At 37.3% G+C, this 19,428-nt stretch overlaps 1 pseudogene; it reads left to right on the top strand.

The window, feature by feature from the left end:
- The first annotated feature begins 17,678 nt into the window (after positions 1-17,678).
- Positions 17,679-17,796, top strand: LOC124771139 (annotated as a pseudogene).
- The last annotated feature ends 1,632 nt before the right edge of the window (positions 17,797-19,428 follow it).

Genomic DNA, 19,428 nt, shown 5'->3' with positions numbered 1-19,428 from the left:
CCAGTGTTAAAGACTGCGATGGAGCTCCGTATGCCACGGCAAACTGGCTGACACTGACGGCGGCGGTGCACAAATTCTGCGCAGCTAGCGCCATTCGACGGCCAACACCGCGGTTCCTGGTGTGTCCGCTGTGCCGTGCGTGTGATCATTGCTTGTACAGCCCTCTTGCAGTGTCCGGAGCAAGTATGGTGGGTCTGACACACCGGTGTCAATGTGTTCTTTTTTCCATTTCCAGGAGTGTATATCCTACACTACTCCCATTCCATTTGCCTCTGCTACATTCCCAACCTCACAGCCTTGATCCTCACCTTTCCCACTCTCTCTTCACCTTTTCAAAGTGTGTATTGGAGGGGCAGTTACCCCCTTCTAACTGTTATCCTCTGCAATAGCTCCTCCTCTGTTCACCATGGTCCATCTTTAATTGCAACTACTACTCCACCCATATTTCTTAACCAGGCACAAAATGCAATGTCCCTTTCCCTTAATTAATCTACATTGTCATGACCCAAGAAAACTACAACTATGCCTGAGTTCTTTTCGTTAGGCATGGAAATCAAAAATAGCATCTCTGAATCCTTCTCATCTCTCCAAAAGAGGTATTCAGCTACAAAATGTTTAGTCTCAGCTTTCTCCTGCTGTTAACTTTGTGTTCATTAAGTAATATCCTTGTGAAAGCTCTGTGTGGAATATTTATGATATACAGAGAGAGGCAAAAAGATTGCCCAGCCTGAATAATTTAGAGTCCAAGAACAGAGCCATGCCCAAGTTTGCAAGTGCCGGTGTTCACAACTCTGGCAGTCTGTGGAGCTTCAGCTTGGAGTTTAATCATCAAATAGAAGCATGACTCATCGTATCATTTCTTTAGAAAATCATTATTCGAGCACGTAGAAATGACTGAAATATAAGAACTCCACATTGGTAGAATAACTTAGATGATGAGTGTTTCACATCTGTTTCAATGGCTGAGTGAATAGGCTGATGGTTTATGAACATTAAGGATGAGCATTTTAATCAAACTGGAGTCAGTTGTCTGTCTTTTTTTCTGTTATTTAGCTGTGTGCATGTAATATTTTAAACCTTAATTCACTGTGAATTGAGCATTTGTAGGATCTTCTAGGTTCCATATTCTTTCAAAATATTCCATTTTATAATAGTCTAATCTTTAAAAAAACAGGCAAATGTCAAAATGGCTGACATGAATGTTCACAAGCGAGTAACTGCTCTCTTTGAAAATGGTTTTAGTGCATCTGAGGCAGGACTTTGTTATGGTGTTGATGCTTCACAGTAAGGAGATGGATTAGACAGTTTAGAGATAATGGTGAGGTAACAAAACATCCAATACCTGGAAGATCACGGGTCTCTATATGGAGAGAAGATGAGGAGTTGGTCAGGCTGACCCTGAATGTTTCTTTGTCAATCATCTGGGCACAAACAAGAGCTTCACATTTCCCAGGCTCATCGGGAACTGTTCTGTGAAGATTAAGGGGCCATGGAATCAGGTCCCATCATCCTCTTATCAAAGAACCATTGTCTGATAAGCTATGGATAGAATAGCAGTTGTGAGTTCCTGGGAAGATGGCTATTAAAGGAATGTCATTTTCTCTAAGGAGTGCACAATTGAGTCCACGAGCATAGGTCTGGCTCTTTTTACCACACAGATGGGCAACGATATGATGTGCACTTTGTAGCCACACATGCTAAAAGTGGATACATAAGTGTGAAATGTTGGACTGGATATGTTACATTGGTAAAGGAAAATTAGAATGTATCTAAGGCATGTTCAATTCAGCATGGTGTGAACATTTCGTTGAAAATGTAATTATCCCTGGAGCTTCACTTTGGTATCCTCAACGACACCTGACTTACCAGCATGATAATCATCTATCACACATTAGAATTAGAATTCAGAGCTGGTTTCAAAGGAGAAGGAATATTATTCAGTGCCTTCCATGGCCTCCAAAGAAACCTGATCTCAATCCCATAGAGCACGTATGGCCTCAACCTAAGAAGACTCTGTGGGACAACTGGCCAGACCTTCCTCTGGAGACTCTGAATGCCCTATGGGATTTGGTTCATTCTTCATAAGAGAGAATTGCCATGGATGAGGACTTTTTCCATAGACTTGTAAATTCTGTGCTTGGAAGGATCCAAGCTGTTCTTGATGTCAATGGCATGTGGACAAAGTACTGAAACTATATGTAACATACTCTTCATTTTTATTTCATTTTTCTGTAAAATGCTTGCATAGATATTAGACCAACGATATTAATTTCAAAATACGAATCTACCTGCTACTATATTACTTGTATTTTTATGGGAAGTCAGATGAGTGTCACTCTTCAAGAAATGTTATTTTTATTGTTATGGAAGGTCAAATGCTGTAAATATTGCTTTCCAAGGAAGATTATTTGTAGACATCAAATTCATAAAACATAATTAGTTATTTACTGAAGAGAATATTAAAAAAGTAAAAAATGAAAATATAATTTAATGACAAAAAGTAAATAAAGTTCAAAACATTTGTGACACGATAAAAAAAAAAAAAGTGGTGTGTGAGATTCGATCTGACATATACTACAGTTACCAGTACAGTAAGCTGACACACTACCAAGGAGCTACCAATCTCTGGTTTTAGCGTAACGTTTGAATAGGCCTACTGTAGTTGAAGAATGAATATTTAACTGGAAATAACAGATACAGGAAAGATCATCCTTGTGCTTTTGTAAACCACGTGTAAGGACTCAGAAAAATATGCCAGTTACCAAATTCGTTTCACTTAGCTGAAAACTACAGAGACCCCAGGTGGCAGTCAAAGCAATTACAAACAACTACATTACCAGAGAAGGAAAATTGCTGCTCATCATATAGCAGAGATGCTGAGTCGTGATAGGCATTACAAAAAGATTCACACAATTATAGCGTTTTCCTTTGTTTGACAAACAAATACATCTATTTTCAATATTTTTACTTTAACCATTTGTCTGTTTGTTTAAAGGTTAGCCTATTATAAAGTAGGATCTTTTAAAATAATTTGTAACCTAGAAAAGCCTACAGCTACAAAATTTGTAGCGAACTGAGGTTTAGAATATTACCTGCACAGGTCTACTTAAAAAAAAAGACACTTGACTCCAGCTAGATTTGAATGCTCATCATTAATATTTGTAAACTGTCAGCCTAGCCACTCAGCCATTGAAACAGAGGTGAAATGCTCATCACCGTAGTAATTCTACCGATGTGGAGTTCTTGTATTTCAAATGTTTCTACATGCTTGAATAATGATTTTTAGAAGAAATGATACAGTGAGTTAAATGGTGATGGATCTCAACATATACTGTATCCTAACTATTACATTGCTTCAATTTGATGATATAAACACAAGGCTGAAGCTCCACAGACTGCTAGAGTTGTGAACACTGGCACTTCTAAAGTTGGGCATGCACAGTGCTTTGTCCTTTGACTCTAAATTATTCAGACCAGGCAAAATTTTTGCCTCACATTGTACATCGGCCTATACTCTGTTTTCCAGTTCTGCCACTGATATATCTGTCTCTTTAGAGACGAGGCCGTTCATAAAATCAGCAATTTTTTATACTGGCAGTCTATGTGAACCAGATATCTATGCCTATGAATGACCAGGGCAAATTGACCATGTTGCTGCTGTATAGAATGTGAGCATTTTCTGTTCTAGCCTTTCTCTCAGAGGTGCTAGACCATGACAGGTTGTGATTTTCTCAGTGTGTATGTCTTGTGTGGATGGTGTAATTGGTGGCAGGTGACCTGCAAAATGTAGTGATCCAGGTTTGAATCCTCATCTGAAGAACAGTTTTAACTTGTCCATGTTGTGCAGTATGGATAGTTATTACCAAAATAATCCATCCATTAGACATTTATATTTGTTCTTGGTAAATTATTATAGGTTCATTTGAATCATTTCCATGCTGTTACAATTAAATTAATTGTATTTTATTGGCAAGATTTAAATGACCTCTCAAATACTAACAGGAAACTTTTGCACAGTAATCATATTGCTTATGCTTCAGAAATCATTAAAAAAACAAGTAGATTTGATTAGATTAGATTTTTGTTTTTTGGGTAATATATCACCATTTTCTATTAATCAGCAATGTTTATCTATAAAAATGTATAGAATATATTTAAAAACAAAGATGATGTGAGTTACCATACAAAAGCGCTGGCAGGTCGATAGAAACACAAACAAACACATACATACACACAAAATTCTAGCTTTCGCAACCAATGGTTGCTTCGTCAGGAAAGAGGGAAGGAGAGGGAAAGACGAAAGGATGTGGGTTTTAAGGGAGAGGGTAAGGAGTCATTCCAATCCCGGGAGCAGAAAGGTATACACTCGCGCACACACACACATATCCACTGTTTGCGAGTGTATACCTGTCTGTGTCTGTGTGTATACCTGTCTGTGTCTGTGTATGTGCGGATGGATATGTGTGTGTGTGTGTGTGTGCGCGATTGTATACCTGTCCTTTTTTCCCCCTAAGGTAAGTCTTTCCGCTCCCGGGATTGGAATGACTCCTTACCCTCTCCCTTAAAACCCACATCCTTTCGTCTTTCCCTCTCCTTCCCTCTTTCCTGATGAAGCAACCATTGGTTGCGAAAGCTAGAATTTTGTGTGTTTGTTTGTGTTTCTATCGACCTGCCAGCGCTTTCGTATGGTAAGTCACATCATCTTTGTTTTTAAATATATTTTTCCCGCGTGGAATGTTTCCCTCTATTATATTCAAAATATATAGAATGGTGGTTTTAATGTTATACTTAATGTACTAGTTTCATTTGTATGTCTCCTGGTTGTACATATTTGTCTACAGTTAAATACATCTGTAGGATAATCGCTGAATCCAAGAAATCCCAGTTAACAGCTTTAAATGAAGACTCTGCGAATAAATTTTAACCAATCCATCCAAGATTATATAATGATTTATTAATGTTAATGAAATAACATACTGGATACCAAACCAAGATAAATCAATCATTAAAAGGATAGAAATTCTTGAAATAAAGTACTGATAATATAAAATTCTGTAAAAGGTGGAAGTTGTAAGAAGTGTAAAACTAAACATTGTAGCTCTTCTTTCACACCTGCATACTTCATGAAAGCAGCCTACACACATGGGACTGTGTTCTGACTGGAATGTGTGAGAATCTCGAACAAAGTGGGCTGGGCTTATGTGTAAAAGACAGTAATATGTAAAGGAAGAGAACTATCTCTCAAGTGCAGATGCACATTTTCCACAATGATACAGACAAAGGAGGAATTGAGGAGGCAAGATGGTAGGAAACAAAAACTTCATTAAAGAAACACAGACAAGTATGAAGTTGTGAAGAGGTCAGAAAAAAGAGTGAGATCATTGGGAGGGAGGGAGGGAGGGAGGGGTGGGGAGTCTGGTGTAGAACAGGGTCTAGAAGAGACTTTAGAAGATTTGATTTGGTATGTGGGTGATGGGGTACTAATGGTGTGGGATGTGTAACAGCAGTTGGAGTTGACCACATTGTGCTGAATAGATTGCTGGCCAAACTTGCCAAAGTTTGGCCAGGCCATTTATCTTGGCAGACAGGGACAGATAGGTTGGGATCGTGTGTGTGTGTGTGTGTGTGTGTGTGTGTGTGATGGAGGGAGGGATTGAGTGTTTTTTGTTAGTCAGTCAGCTCTTAAGCAGGACATTCTCCAAAAGCTTAGCGACATTTTCATCTTGTTTGTGTTCCTCTTAACCACTCAGTGCCAGAACTATCTGTTGAGTGGTTACCTTTACAATTCTATGCACATTTTTACAATTTGTTGCAAATTTTATAATTAAGGGAAGAAAGAAAGAAAACGTTTAGTTCTGAAAGACTGAAAATTACTGTATTTCAGTCTTGTTTGTGTTGCTAATGTATTAATTTATGTCAACATTATTCTTCATAAATTTCTAATATTATGTAAATAAAGTTAGAATATTTTATTTCACAGCAGTAATTTTGATAATATAAACATTGCAGTTTGTGTTGCATAGGCATAGTAAAAAAATTTGTTTCAGATTTATGATAGCAGTTATAAAAATCAACATGACTGACTCTGTGTTCAAAGAAGAAAAATTCTAAGCATTTTGGTCTTCACGTAAAGATCTTCTGCTTGTAAAGTAATGTTGAAAGATGAGATTAAATGTGCCGATGTTAATTGCTCCCCCCCCTTCCCCCCTCTCTATTCGATAATATTCCAGTTATATATGAAGAAGTCTGTATCTGTTTTGCTCGCAGTGATTATTTATTCAGTTTTTCATTCTTTATTCTTGTTTGTCCAGGTGTTCTGCCAGGACAGGATCTGCCAGGTAATCAGCAAGAACTTGCATATTTTACTGACTATCCAATGTTCAGAGATGGCACGGCAAACAGCTGTCCAAATTGTGGGAAGATATACCAGTACAGAAGAAGCATGCTAGCACACCTTAGACTACAGTGTGGTAAAGGAGCCCAGTTTCCATGTCCAGTTTGCAATAAGAGATACAGGCAAAAGTCTTATTTGAATTTTCATATACTGCACAAACACAAAGGCTCTACAGACCCTCCTACACCATCAAATCAAAGTAATACTTACTGAATCAGTGGTATTTAGGTGGTTTACATGTTTGTATTCACACTGATAATGACAAGCAAAATTTTGTGATTAGGCACAATTCAAATAGTGGTTAGGTTCACTTGCATGCAAAATGCTGTCAGGATTTAAATACTATTTTTGCGTGGTGAATGTTAAATATGACTTCCGTTCCTCTCATAAGGTTTGAGATGGATTGACATAAACAGTATCATTATTTTCATCATGTATATTGTAACACTAATGTTTTGCTGTAGTTGTTATGTTATGATATTTCTAAAAATATACATTAGAGGAGAAAAGAAACTAAATGACACTAAAGTGAAATATGAGTCATGTATTTTGTTATTACACTTCATGAATTTTTATCTGTGGGCTCTTTTTTTTTAACTTATCCTTGTTCCATAAAATTACAATAAGAAGATTTCACTTAAAGAAAATATGCTAGTAAACATAAACACAGTGAGAATTAACAGTACAGCTTTCAAAGAGAGAGAAACAAATTCCTGTATTCTGCGTAAAATTATATTTCTGTATTGTACATATGTATTTCTTCAAATGGAAGATAAGCTTCTGATGTTTAAAATTTACATTAAAGTATGTGTTCAAATATCAACAGCTTTCCACTTGATTTGTTACTGCTGGATGGTTGTCTACTGCTATTTATCCAGCAGTGGACTTCAGAAAGATGATGATTTTTAGGTACTTGTGAGTATGAAAATTCACTGAAGTTCTTTGCAGTTTTTATATTATTTGTTAGTTGAGCAATAATTTGTTAATATTTCAAAATGTAGTATGTATAGCATGTGAAATACAGAGTGATGTGTTGGTAAGGTTGGGGGGAGGTGGGCAATTTATGACTATTTGCCCCACATAGATATTTACTTTTATTTAAATACAGTATAGATATTTTAGTTTCTATGACAATTGAGTTGTGACAATGTGTTGTTGGGATTCTGCATCAAGCACTGCTTTCCACACATGAGGAAGAATCACAAAACCATCAGTAACTAGCAGAAATAAGATCCAATTGCCAGAAATGTTGAGTACAATGTTAATGCAATACTGCGTGGGGGGGGGGGGGTGAGGGGGGGGGGGGGGGGGGGAGGGGAAACTACTACATGCAAACTGATGCTTAATTGGTTAGTTGTTTACAAGTTCCCTGGATCATAATTGCGACATCATACTGTGATATGCAGTTCCTCTTGTCAGCAGAAAATATGGCAACATGCTGACCATTTATACAATTCCTTAAGAATTTTTTCTATTAAGCATACAGTGATTTATGCTTAGCTAAATTCAATGCCTCCCCCTCTGTCTCTTACACACACACACACACACACACACACATATACACACACACACACACACACAAAAACATACTACTACACACCAAAAGATTCATTTACAGAGTAAGAGGAGTCAACAACGTAGTTTTTCAGTGTGACATCCTTGAATAAATGCTTCATGGACTTCATGCTGCATCAGATTTGTATTCAGTCTCAACCATTCATCTGCAACAGACTCTGTCATCAGCATAAGGAGATACCAGTAATTGTTGGATGCCTTATTTAGTGGACCAAATTATGGATAAGTCTCAAAGTCACAGAACTTCCATATGCTATGTCGATTTCTATGACTGAAGAACATTGATAGCAACACTGGTTTCATTGGATGGTGGCTCATTCCTATGTTGCCTTTCAGCATCATGTATCACTAAATGTGTAGCCACTTTCCAGTTAAAGTATTTGTTACACATTCTGATCTCATTGGTTTCTTTGATAATGGAATACCAGTAGGTAGATGAGTGGGGTAATATTTCCATATCATCAAACATAATAAATATATTAGTTCATGAAGCTGTGTTCAGCAACAGCAGATTTGTTGAAATCATGATATTTAATATGACTTCTTTGTCTTGTGCAGTGTCCTGAAATCATTTGTATTGACTGACCAATTTAACTGCTGCCACATTCATAAGGAACTTTATTAATTCAAGGAACACCAACACTAAGACCATCTTTTACTGGCCACAGCATGTCTAATTTTCTTGGATGGTTGGAAAATGGACTGAATACTCTGATTACCCAGGGGTGCCTCTCTCTCTCTCTCTCTCTCTCTCTCTCCCCCTCTCTCTCTCTCCCTCTCTCTCTCTCTCTCTCTCTCTCTCTCTCACACACACACACCCCCTTTTCTCTCCTTTTTTTTTTAAAAAAAAGCTCTGTAGAAAGGAAGGAATTAGCACATTCTACCGATTGAGTATCTCTATGTTTCTGTTTCTTAGAGATGAATGATATCTTGATCACTATACATTCCACTGAGATACGTTTCTTGTATATCTGATCTCAGAATTTAGATGCTCTTTGTCGCAGATAGTTTCAGCTCTGTGTATCAGTATATTTAAAACTGCTTTCTTTTGAGTTAGATGATGAAAGCTTTGCCCTGAGATGTAGTTCAGGATGTGATGACTTCCAGTAAACAGTGTGTCCTAGCTGCCCATCTGATTTTCAGTCAAGTAAGAATACAAAAATGCTAGTTTTCCTTCTCCCTCCATCTCAATGGTGAATATGATATTATGGTGCATGTATTCATATGCTCAACAAACAGGTGAAGAGCTTTGACTCTATTTAGGCAGACCATAAATAGGTCATAACCATAGTGAAAGTAGTTGAATTTAATGTGTGTTCTTCAAAATGCCATTGCAGGAAGCAATGGAGATCCAAGGCTACTCTGTTACTTATTTCATGAATTTTACCACTACACAAAAAGTAGGTGGTTGTTAAATTATGGTAAAACAGTTTGATAGTCTCAGTAGGGAAATAGTTTGCTAATATCTCTAATGTGTCTTCCATGGGTTTTTCGTGAACAGAAAGGCCCCATCCAAACTGACCATAATTTCACCTGTATTGTTGTTTACTTGAACATTTGAGATTTATTAATACGATGATCACAACAACCAACAACTCACTTAAATAACTTCGTTAGAGATTTTTCTTGCCTGTAGATTGGGAAATCTACAGCATTAATTATAGGTTACAATGGAACATCTTCTCTGTGAATTTTAGGCAGACCATACAGCCTTGGCAGCATAGTGGATGGCGTTGACAGATTCCTTATCATGTCATCTGGTAGACCAGATTCTTCAGCAACTTCACTATTTTTCTGTAGGGTGATTAAGAAGGATAATGTTTCATAGCTTTGTAGCACTCCGTGAAGCATTTATTCAATAGAAGCAGTTGTCAAGCAAATGTGATTTCAGTTTAGATTGTTATGCCTGAATACCTCACTTCTTTCTGTGCTAAACTAAGGTTGAGTCATAGATAGTGTAAATCATTTGTCCTCCTAATGTAACAATTATGAGCGTTACTGTTCTTTTCAAACAGTAGTTAGTAGTTGATAAAAAACCTCAAAAGGGAGTAAATGTACTCTGAGACTGTTTTCAGTGTGCCCAACTGTTTAAACAGCTGGGTGCCAGAAGTTCTACAGTAGACACCACTATTATCCTTATTACATGCTTCAGTGCAACAAACACTTTTTCCCCTCTGTGACAAGTTATCCCAGAATATGATGCCATAAGACATTAATGAATGGAAAAAGGAAAAGTAAGTCAACTTTGTAACATTTAATCTCCAAAATCAGGTATTATCTGTAATTAGAAAGTTGCAGGGCTTAGACATTCAAGAAGATATGCGACATGATTTCCAATTAAGATTCTTCTCAGTTTAAACACCTAAAAATTAAGAATATTGTTTGTAATGTATTCATTTATCCTCATTCATTATAACTCTGTCAAATAGTCTCTAGGCACCATTTACCAAACAAATTGTAGTGAATGGTTATAGATTGACTGCAGGCAGCTCAAAATGCAGACAGAGGTGGTGAGGTGATAAAATTTTCACCCTTCTCTTATTCGTTGGTAAACACAGTTTTTTTTTCCTAAAAATTTTGACAAAATGTGAATTGGCTTATTGAGTTTGACCTAGATATTATTTAAAATCATTTATATATTAAACTCATGTTTGGAAAAAACAGAACAACTTGAACGACTCATTTGGTGTAATGGCATGTGTTTACATTTAATTTGTCCCCACCCAAAAATCCCCAATTTCCCCACTTGTCCGTTAGTTTCATTATATTTTTGGAGGAATATCTGTTTGGTGGTTTTTCGATCTATTTTCATGTTTGTTGTCATGTTTACATGATGACATCATAGGAGTGGTATGGGAGTTGTTGTGAATGGTCATTTCCACCATATTTGTGACGTATATTGGTCAAAGCAGAGGGGTGGAATCGAATGTTGGTCACCGTCCATCACAATTCATTTACATTTTAAAATACTAACAAGGAAAAAACATCAGCCAATATACATTTTTTTCCTGCAACTGGATAAAGCAATAGATTGCGAAAACTTCTATACCTACTGGTCTACTGAAGTAATTATGACACTAGGGCTCTAGGATTTATGTTCAGTTAGTGCTCAAAAAGCTTGTGAATCACAACGCATTACACTAGTAACTTGCTTTAGAAAGAACTGAGGCCTAATTAAAGCCTCAAAGAGAAAATGTTTTCATAATTTCTTTGCAGACTTAGATATCTGAATTTATGCTCTTTTTCATAATTCAGCTATCATTTGAGCAAATCAGTAAGCAGTGTTAGTAATGCCATACTATTTCAGCTTCCATAATAATACAGGGTGTCCATAAAAGACTGGTCCATTTTCAATAGTATATTATAACAGTTTAATTCGAATTCTTTACAATAGACCATAAATAAAATTGAAAGTAAGCTAATCTAGTTTTTCTTACAAATGTTCAGTATGTGCACCTTCAGCTATGGGGCACATATCCAACCCAAAATCGAATTCTTCCCACACTTTGGTTAACATGTCTGGAGTAATGGAAGCAGTAACCTCTTCAGTTTTTTGTCCCAACTCTGGAAAAACATTATATAGTGGCAGAACATAGACAGGAACGTTTTTAAAGCCACAAAGGAAAAGATCATGTGGTGTGAAGTCAGGTGAACATGGAGGCCAGAGGGAAAGAGCTCTGTCGAAATGACAAGTATGAGCAATCTAATCGTTAGGCACTCCAGTGTTCAGCCACTTTCATACAAATAGATGCCAGTGGGAGAGCCTCCATCTTGTTGCAAAATAAGGGCTTCAGGTTCACCCTTGAATCATGGAAAGGGCCATTCTTACAACATATCCAGATAAGCCACCCCAATTACGGTAGCCTCTGTGGGGGGAGGGGGGGGGGGGCTGGTCCTACACTTGACACTGGAACACAGTATTCATATTCACAGGATAGGTACATTATTACTTTCTGTATTTGAACCATGTTGGATCACAGATCAAGGTCAACATCGATATCGCTGCTCAAACCCACTTGCTGATAAAATGTACCTTCAGCTCTTGTTGTTGCTGTAAACCAAAGTTAATGGATCAGTGTGATGTGCAGGATGCCTCACAGACAAAAGCGCAGACCGTACTGTCAGATCAGTGAGTTCAAAAGAGGGCACTTTATTGGCATGAGAGAATGTAATGCATCCATCCAGGAAATTGCTGCTCTTGTGGGACGAAGTGTTTCAGCAGTGCAATGTGTGTATGCAGAATGATTCCTGGATGGCTGTAGAAGATGAGGAGGTGGGTCAGGTCCCACCATCCAGACCACCCCACTAGAAGATCGACAGCTCATCCGAATGGCATTGCAGGACAGATCTGTCTCCTCCTTGGCTGTGATGCAACAGTGGAACAGTGTAACACGTCATGTACCATCAGGGCTGACAGACAGTCACCGTTTATTATGGCATTGGTTACACGCATACCGTCCACTTCTCCAGCTATCTGAGGAATGTGCAGAAACATGTTAGACAGCAGTGATGTTTGGAATGATGTCTCGGGGACAGTAATGACATCAGATAGTGTCTCTGGACGAATCTAGGTTCTGTTTGTTTGAAAATGATGGCCACATTTTGGTTAACCACAGACGGGGAGCTGCATCACAGTGACTACATTCGCATAAGATATACAACAGCAGTTCATGGCCTTATGGTGAGGGGTGCTATTGCATACAAACGAAAATCACAGTTGGTGTGTGTCCAGGACACTGCAACCTGTGTGACGTAGGAGAGTGATATCCTGCCACTCATAGTCATACCATTTCTGAACAACACCCCAGATGCCATTTTTCAGCAAGCCAATGCATGACCACATGTTGCTGCATGAGCATGTGGCTTCTTGGTTTCACAGGATGTCAGCCTTTGGCCCTGACTCACCAGAGCACCAGTCTTTTCACCAGTCAAAAGTGTGTGGTATGTGATGAAATGACAGTTGCAGTTCTGTGACCCAATGCTAACCACCACAGATGAATTTTGGAACCAGGTGAATGCATCATGACTGGCTATATTACAGGATGCCATTTGTGACTTATATGTGTTGATGCCATCGCAAATTGAACAAGTTATCAGGGCCCATGGTGCACCATTTGCATAGCAGGCAACAGGACACATGCTGAACTGAGGTGACTGAAAAATTAATCATTTCAGCAGAACATGGTACTGTATGTGTCCTCTGAATATGAATGTCCTACCTCAAGTCATTCAAGGTGATTTGTTTTTTCTGAACACGAGGGTGTTACCAACAGCTGAGAATAAACAGGCCAACAACATTAAAGGTCTTATGGGTAGTGTCTGTGTGTCTGTTGCATGATATTTCTTCAGGCAGATGCACGTCCACACACTAAGTGCTATCCACTTAGCACCACAGCCACTGTGCACATTACTTTATGATTATGATAACTCTTATAGGAAAGTATAAATGACGATATAAGGACAGGTGATAATTTGGCCCAAAAAATCAAAGTGAATAAGAGATAGGCACAAAAAAGTAGTTATTGCTGGAGTAGCTATTCAACATTAGTTGGTTAGTTGCATGTTCCACTGATCGTTTGTACAATTAATCCTAATGATGTGGAATAAGTCACAGTTCACATTCATAAATAAATATGGCTACATGCTGACCCATTACAGGGTGGGTTTTTTCCTCAAATTACCCATGACCTTTCACACCTTAAAGAACAGAGTAGAAGGAGTTGTCAAGGATAAATCTTTGCAGTTTTAACTTTACTGTATTGGCCAAATATCTTATTGCATTGGGTTGGTGGCCAAAAAGCTTGGTGGCAGCATTGTGCACCCCTTTTTGCACTAAGGACAACTTTAATGTAGGGTAATGACTGTCAGTTTTTCTTCGGGTATTGTAGTTAATACGAGGCTTTATCAAAAAGTACTGAGCGAGGTGGTGCAGTGGTTAGCACATGCGCTGGACTCGCATTTGGGAGAATGACGGTTCAATCCCATGTCCAGCCATCGTGATTTAGGTTTTCTGTGATTTCCATAAATCTCCTGGCAAATGCTGGGATGGTTCCTTTGAAAGGGCTTGGCCGACGTCCTTCCCCATCCTTCCCTAATCCAATGAGACCAATGACCTTGCTGTCTGGTCTCTTCCCACAAATCAACCCCCCGCCCCCCTTATCAAAAAATAATGTGAATTTTTGTTTTTATTAAAGAAGTATTAACATCAACTTTGCACCCTTCAAAATAATCCCACTCAGATATAATACACTTGTGCTAGTGCTTTTTCCAAACTTGGAAGCTCTTCTGGAACGCAACTGTTCATTATGGTGTTCAGCTTCTTCAGTGATTCTGTTTTTATCTCACCAATGGTGGCAAAATTACATCCTTTCATGGTCCTCTTCAGCCTTGGAAATAGAAAGAAGTCTGAGATGGCCATGTCTGGCAAATATGGTGGTTGAGGCAACATAATGGTTTTGCTTTTTGACAAAAAAATCTTGAATGAGCATTGAGGTGTGAGTGGGAGCATTATCGTGATGCAATTTCCATGAGTGATTTTGCCACAATTTTGGTCATTTTCTCCAGATTGTTTCACACAAATGGTGCAAAACTACCAGGCAGCATTCCATATTACCTCTCTACAACCATAGGGCAGGAACTCATGATGCACTATCCAATTGTAATCAGAGAGAACAATGAGAAGAACCTTCACATGTGATCGAACTTGCTGAATTTTTTTCGGTCGTGGCTCTTCAGGCAGTTTCCATAGGAATGATTGGGCCTTGGTTTCGATGTCATAACTATGTACTTGTGTTCCATCACTTTTTTATAACCTTCTTTAGAACTTCTTGATTGCTGTTGACATTGTTTCAGCAGTTTCTGAAAAATGTCTACATGAAATTAATCAATTTCAGAACAAAATTTGCTGCTACACATTTCAAGCCCAAAAAAATCTGAAAAAATTACGTGGCATGATCCAAAGGATGCCAACATCATCAGCAACCTCTCTGATAGTGATTCGGCAATTTTCCTGAACCATTTTCTTTACTTCCACATTGTCATCAGTAATTGATGTACAAGGGCTTCCATGGGGTAGTTGTTTTCAGCATCTTCTCTACACACTTTGAAATATTTATACAACTCATAAATTCTTGTCATGCTCATAGTTGCTTCCTCAAAAGCCATAGTTAACATTTAAAATGTGGTGCTGCATTTATTCCAGTTTTCGAGCAAAATTTAACGCAAATTTTTTCATCCATCTTTTTCAGAAGGAAAGATTCACCATGCAGTCAAAAACACATATAACCTTTTATGACCGTCAACAATAAACTAATTGCTGAAAATAGCTGAAAATGCAGACATACATCAGGAACATGTGTACCAACAAGATAAAAAGTTTGAAAATCGGATGTATAAACCATACAAAATTAAAAAATTCCTGTTCTTCTTGATCACACCTCGTACATGATTGTTACTTTTGTACTGCATTGGATTATTTATGACAAACTTCATGAGGAAATAAATATACTGTGAAGTGATACTAAATATGCAAAACTCCTTAAACCAATGTCTTCTAGATGGTAGTGGATGAGCACCACATTATTCCTACAGCATATTTTTGAGCTAAGAATACTTTCTTTCTTAAAGGTAAGTTATCCCAGAACATTATTCCAAATGACATTAGTGTATGAAAATTAACAAAATATGGTAACTTAAGAGATTTACTTATATCAAAGATTTGGAATTATTCAGAGGTCAAATATGGCTCAAATAAGTTGCTTTAGGTGTTCCATAATATTTATCCAGGTTAAATTCTCATCAATACTGAAACCTAAAATTTTTGATGTTTCCACTTTTATTACATTGATTGAATTATGAAATACAACATTTTTGCATTCTTTTGGTTGGATATGACTTTGCCCTTCGTTTAACTGTATCATCAGTTACATAAAACCTGAATTTATCAAGGAGAATATTGTAATTCACAGTCAAATGCATTTGGTAGTCACAGAAAATACCAACAGGTGCTATTTTGTCATTTAATACTTGTAAAATTTGATGATTGGACATGTAAATAGTATTCTCATTTGAGCAACAATCCGAACAGTGATTTTATTATAATATTATTTTGCTCAGGTGGAAACTAGAATACATCACCTTCTCCAATGATTTGGAGAGTGATGAGTAGGGAAACAGATTGGTACTTATTGTCATTTGCCTTATCACCTTTCTTATGGAGGGTTTTGGCAGTGGTATATTACAGTCTCTCTGTAAAAATGCTCTGAATTACTACTGTGCTACATGTTGCAGAAAAGACAACAAGTGTTTAGTATTCTGTCTGAAACACCATCAGATCCAGATAAGGTGTTATCATGAGAGAATATATAGTTTCCTTAATTTCAGTAGGAGAAGTGGGTGAGACACACTCATGATTGAATTTTATGTTAGTTTTCTTTTTAACATCCTGCTTTGACCTTTATCTTGAACATTTCATCCCTATATTTTGTACTACATTTAATAAATGATTATTAAATATACCTGCTACTTGTGAATGATCATGTATAGTCACATTATCAGTTAGAGCACTATTTAAGAAATGATTATTAAATATACCTGCTACTTGTGAATGATCATGTATAGTCACATTATCAGTTAGAGCACTATTGTCTTTATCCATGTGTTGGAAATTTAATTACTGATATCAAATCAGTGGTCGTGGTATGCTGTTTTGATGTCAGTAGTCCTGTCCCTCATTTCACTACATTCCATATAGACTTTAGTTTTTTCTCAGGCTAACTGATTTCTGGTATAAAGTGCATGGTCCTAGGTTTTTTAATAGCTTTTTTTTTTTTTTTTTTTTTTAGTGATTCTGAGTAGTTTTTGTAGTGAGCAATTACTACAGGCCCGTTACTTTTTCTTGCTAACAATCTTATATAGAGATCTATTTTCAAATAATTACATGGATTTATCATGGAACTGATTAAATTACATTTAAAATTTTGGTTCAGATAATCTCTTGTAAATTATTCTTAGAAATTTTATCCTAGAGTTTTTAAGTATTATGATTTCCACTGAAGAGTATCTGCACTATACTGCAGCGCCATATTTATCTTAATTACGCATCATAATCAGAGAGAGCAATGTTTACTTAGTGTACAGTTTTTTTCTAGCTTTGAGCTTCATCAAAGAAAACATTATCAGTTGGAGCACTGTTGTCTTTATCCATGTGTTGGAAATCTAATTACTGATATCAAATCGTAGATTCCAAAGAAGGTTTCCAACTCATTTTTCCTGTCAGAATGTGTATTTTTCATAAGAGCTCTCTCTCTCTCTCTCTCTCTCTCTCTCTCTCTCTCTCTCTCTCTCTCTCTCTCTCTCTCCTCCCACTGATATTTTAGTTTATCTATTTCTTTATTATCTAATTATTACATGTTTATCTGTTTGTTGTTATATCTGATCACGGCAGACAATAATTAATGCATCATTAGTAATTTTTTTTGTATTTGGGGTCATGTTTTTGTGCACCACCCTTTAGTGGTCCCAGCTGCAGCAGAAGGTGAAAATGTAAAACACTGAAGGGAAGAAGGAAGAACAAAAGGAGAAGGTGTATAGGAGTACAAAGCCAGTACTAGCGCCTCCAATGAAAGATATTAGTCAAAATAAATTTTAATGAAGAAGAAATGATCTATGAATTACAGCTTGGCAATAAATCTGGTCTAACCCCCTAACAGCCAACAGTTTTGCGGCAGTGGTAACACCGGTTCCCGTCAGATCACTGAAGTTAAGTGCTGTCCGGCTGGGCTAGCACTTGGATGGGTGACCATCTGGTCTGCCAAGCACTGTTGGCAAGCAGGGTGCACTCAGCCCGTGTGAGGTAAACTGAGGAGCTACTTGATTGAGAAATAGTGCCTCCGGTCTTGGGAACTGACATACGGTCGGGAGAGCGGTGTACTGACCACATGCCCCCTCATATCCGCATCCAGTGACACCTGTGGGCTGAGGATGACACAATGGCTGGTCATTAATGTTGGGCCTTCATGGCCTGTTCAGGAGGAGTTTGGTTTTTAACCCCCTATACAGTTGTCTAAAATGCTATTGTGCTGAGCAGCATGTATATACAATTTCTAAAGGACAGGAATAAAAATAAGCAAATATTCAAACTTTTTGATTTGTTTCTGCCCAAGGATTGCAAAAATAGTCAACAGTCCATGTCTTTAGTTCCCAAGTCCCTGGTAACAGTATGTTAAAGGTTACTTTTCATTGTATTGTACATTAAGTTCATGATGAACTAAGTACCCTCTGTTTCATTCATGGGTAAAGCACAGGAAAGTGACTGCTTATAAGATTCTTGGCAATCATTTGTCTCTTCAGTTATGCTGTGGTCTCTACAAGAGTGATGATTAAGGATCTGAAGAATATTTCTAGATTCTATGCTGAGAATTGTCTCTCGTAATTTTCTCAGTTAATTTGCATGTGACATTAGCAGTTTCTCTTTAAGTGTCTGGCAAGTGAGAATTGTTTCCATCTCATATTTGTTACACTCTCCAGCAGAATTGTGACAGTCTGTGTTGTGTTCCTTGTACTGCTTCATGTTACCAGTCACTGAATCTGATACGTATCACACATATTTGAGCTGTAATCCAGTATGTACTGTAAGCTTTCTCTTTCATAGGTTTACTGCAATTACCAAGTGTTTTATGATTTAATGGAAGCCTTTTTTCCATAAATGAGATATGAATACCTTGTGCTTGTATTTTGTGAATTCCATTTTGTGCCTCATTTTTATATTTTGTTAAGTGTACGACATGTAGATTTGTGTACATTGTGAGGTTACAAGGGATACTGTAATAGTATAACTAATTTGCTGGATGTGGTAATGTTTACAGTGGAAGAACAGTTGGGGTGTAGCAAGCACAAGTCAATATATTTATGGAGCCACCTTCTTGATAAAGAGAGGAGGCAGCATATAACAGTTTCACGTTGAATTACTTAGTTACATAATTGCCTATGTCTCAGTGCATAACTTGGTACATATGTTAATAATGTAAGGTGTTCTTGTCTTGCTAATCATTGGATTTGCTGGGTATCTGATCACTGAAATAGGAGTACTCCATAAACATAAGAGCTCTTCAAAATAGTTCAAAACTCAAATTTAAAGCATAGTAGCAGGGATAATATTTTGGACATTAAAGGACATGCTTTATATAAAAATTAAGTTGTAAGAATGTTTGAGAACCTCTGCGTAATAAGTTATTGTCTTTTATTGTGAAGGTACTGTTCATTTTTCGATCTATGTAGAGCAAAATGAGTATTTCATATGCCACACCTTTCAGGCAAATACGTGATTAAACAAAAGAAGAGGGGTGAAACTGTCAAAAAGTGGACTGCCCTTAAATATGTAAATAATCTAATGAGTGTCTACAAAACAATATAAGGTATTTAGTTTTATGTATTTTAGTATTGTAACATTGTAAAAGCAT

Source organism: Schistocerca piceifrons, unplaced genomic scaffold, assembly GCF_021461385.2.
Source record: "Schistocerca piceifrons isolate TAMUIC-IGC-003096 unplaced genomic scaffold, iqSchPice1.1 HiC_scaffold_896, whole genome shotgun sequence".
Taxonomy (NCBI): Eukaryota; Metazoa; Arthropoda; class Insecta; order Orthoptera; family Acrididae; genus Schistocerca; species Schistocerca piceifrons.
Note: the sequence above shows the minus strand (reverse complement) of the source record. Positions and strands in the feature narration are given on the sequence as shown.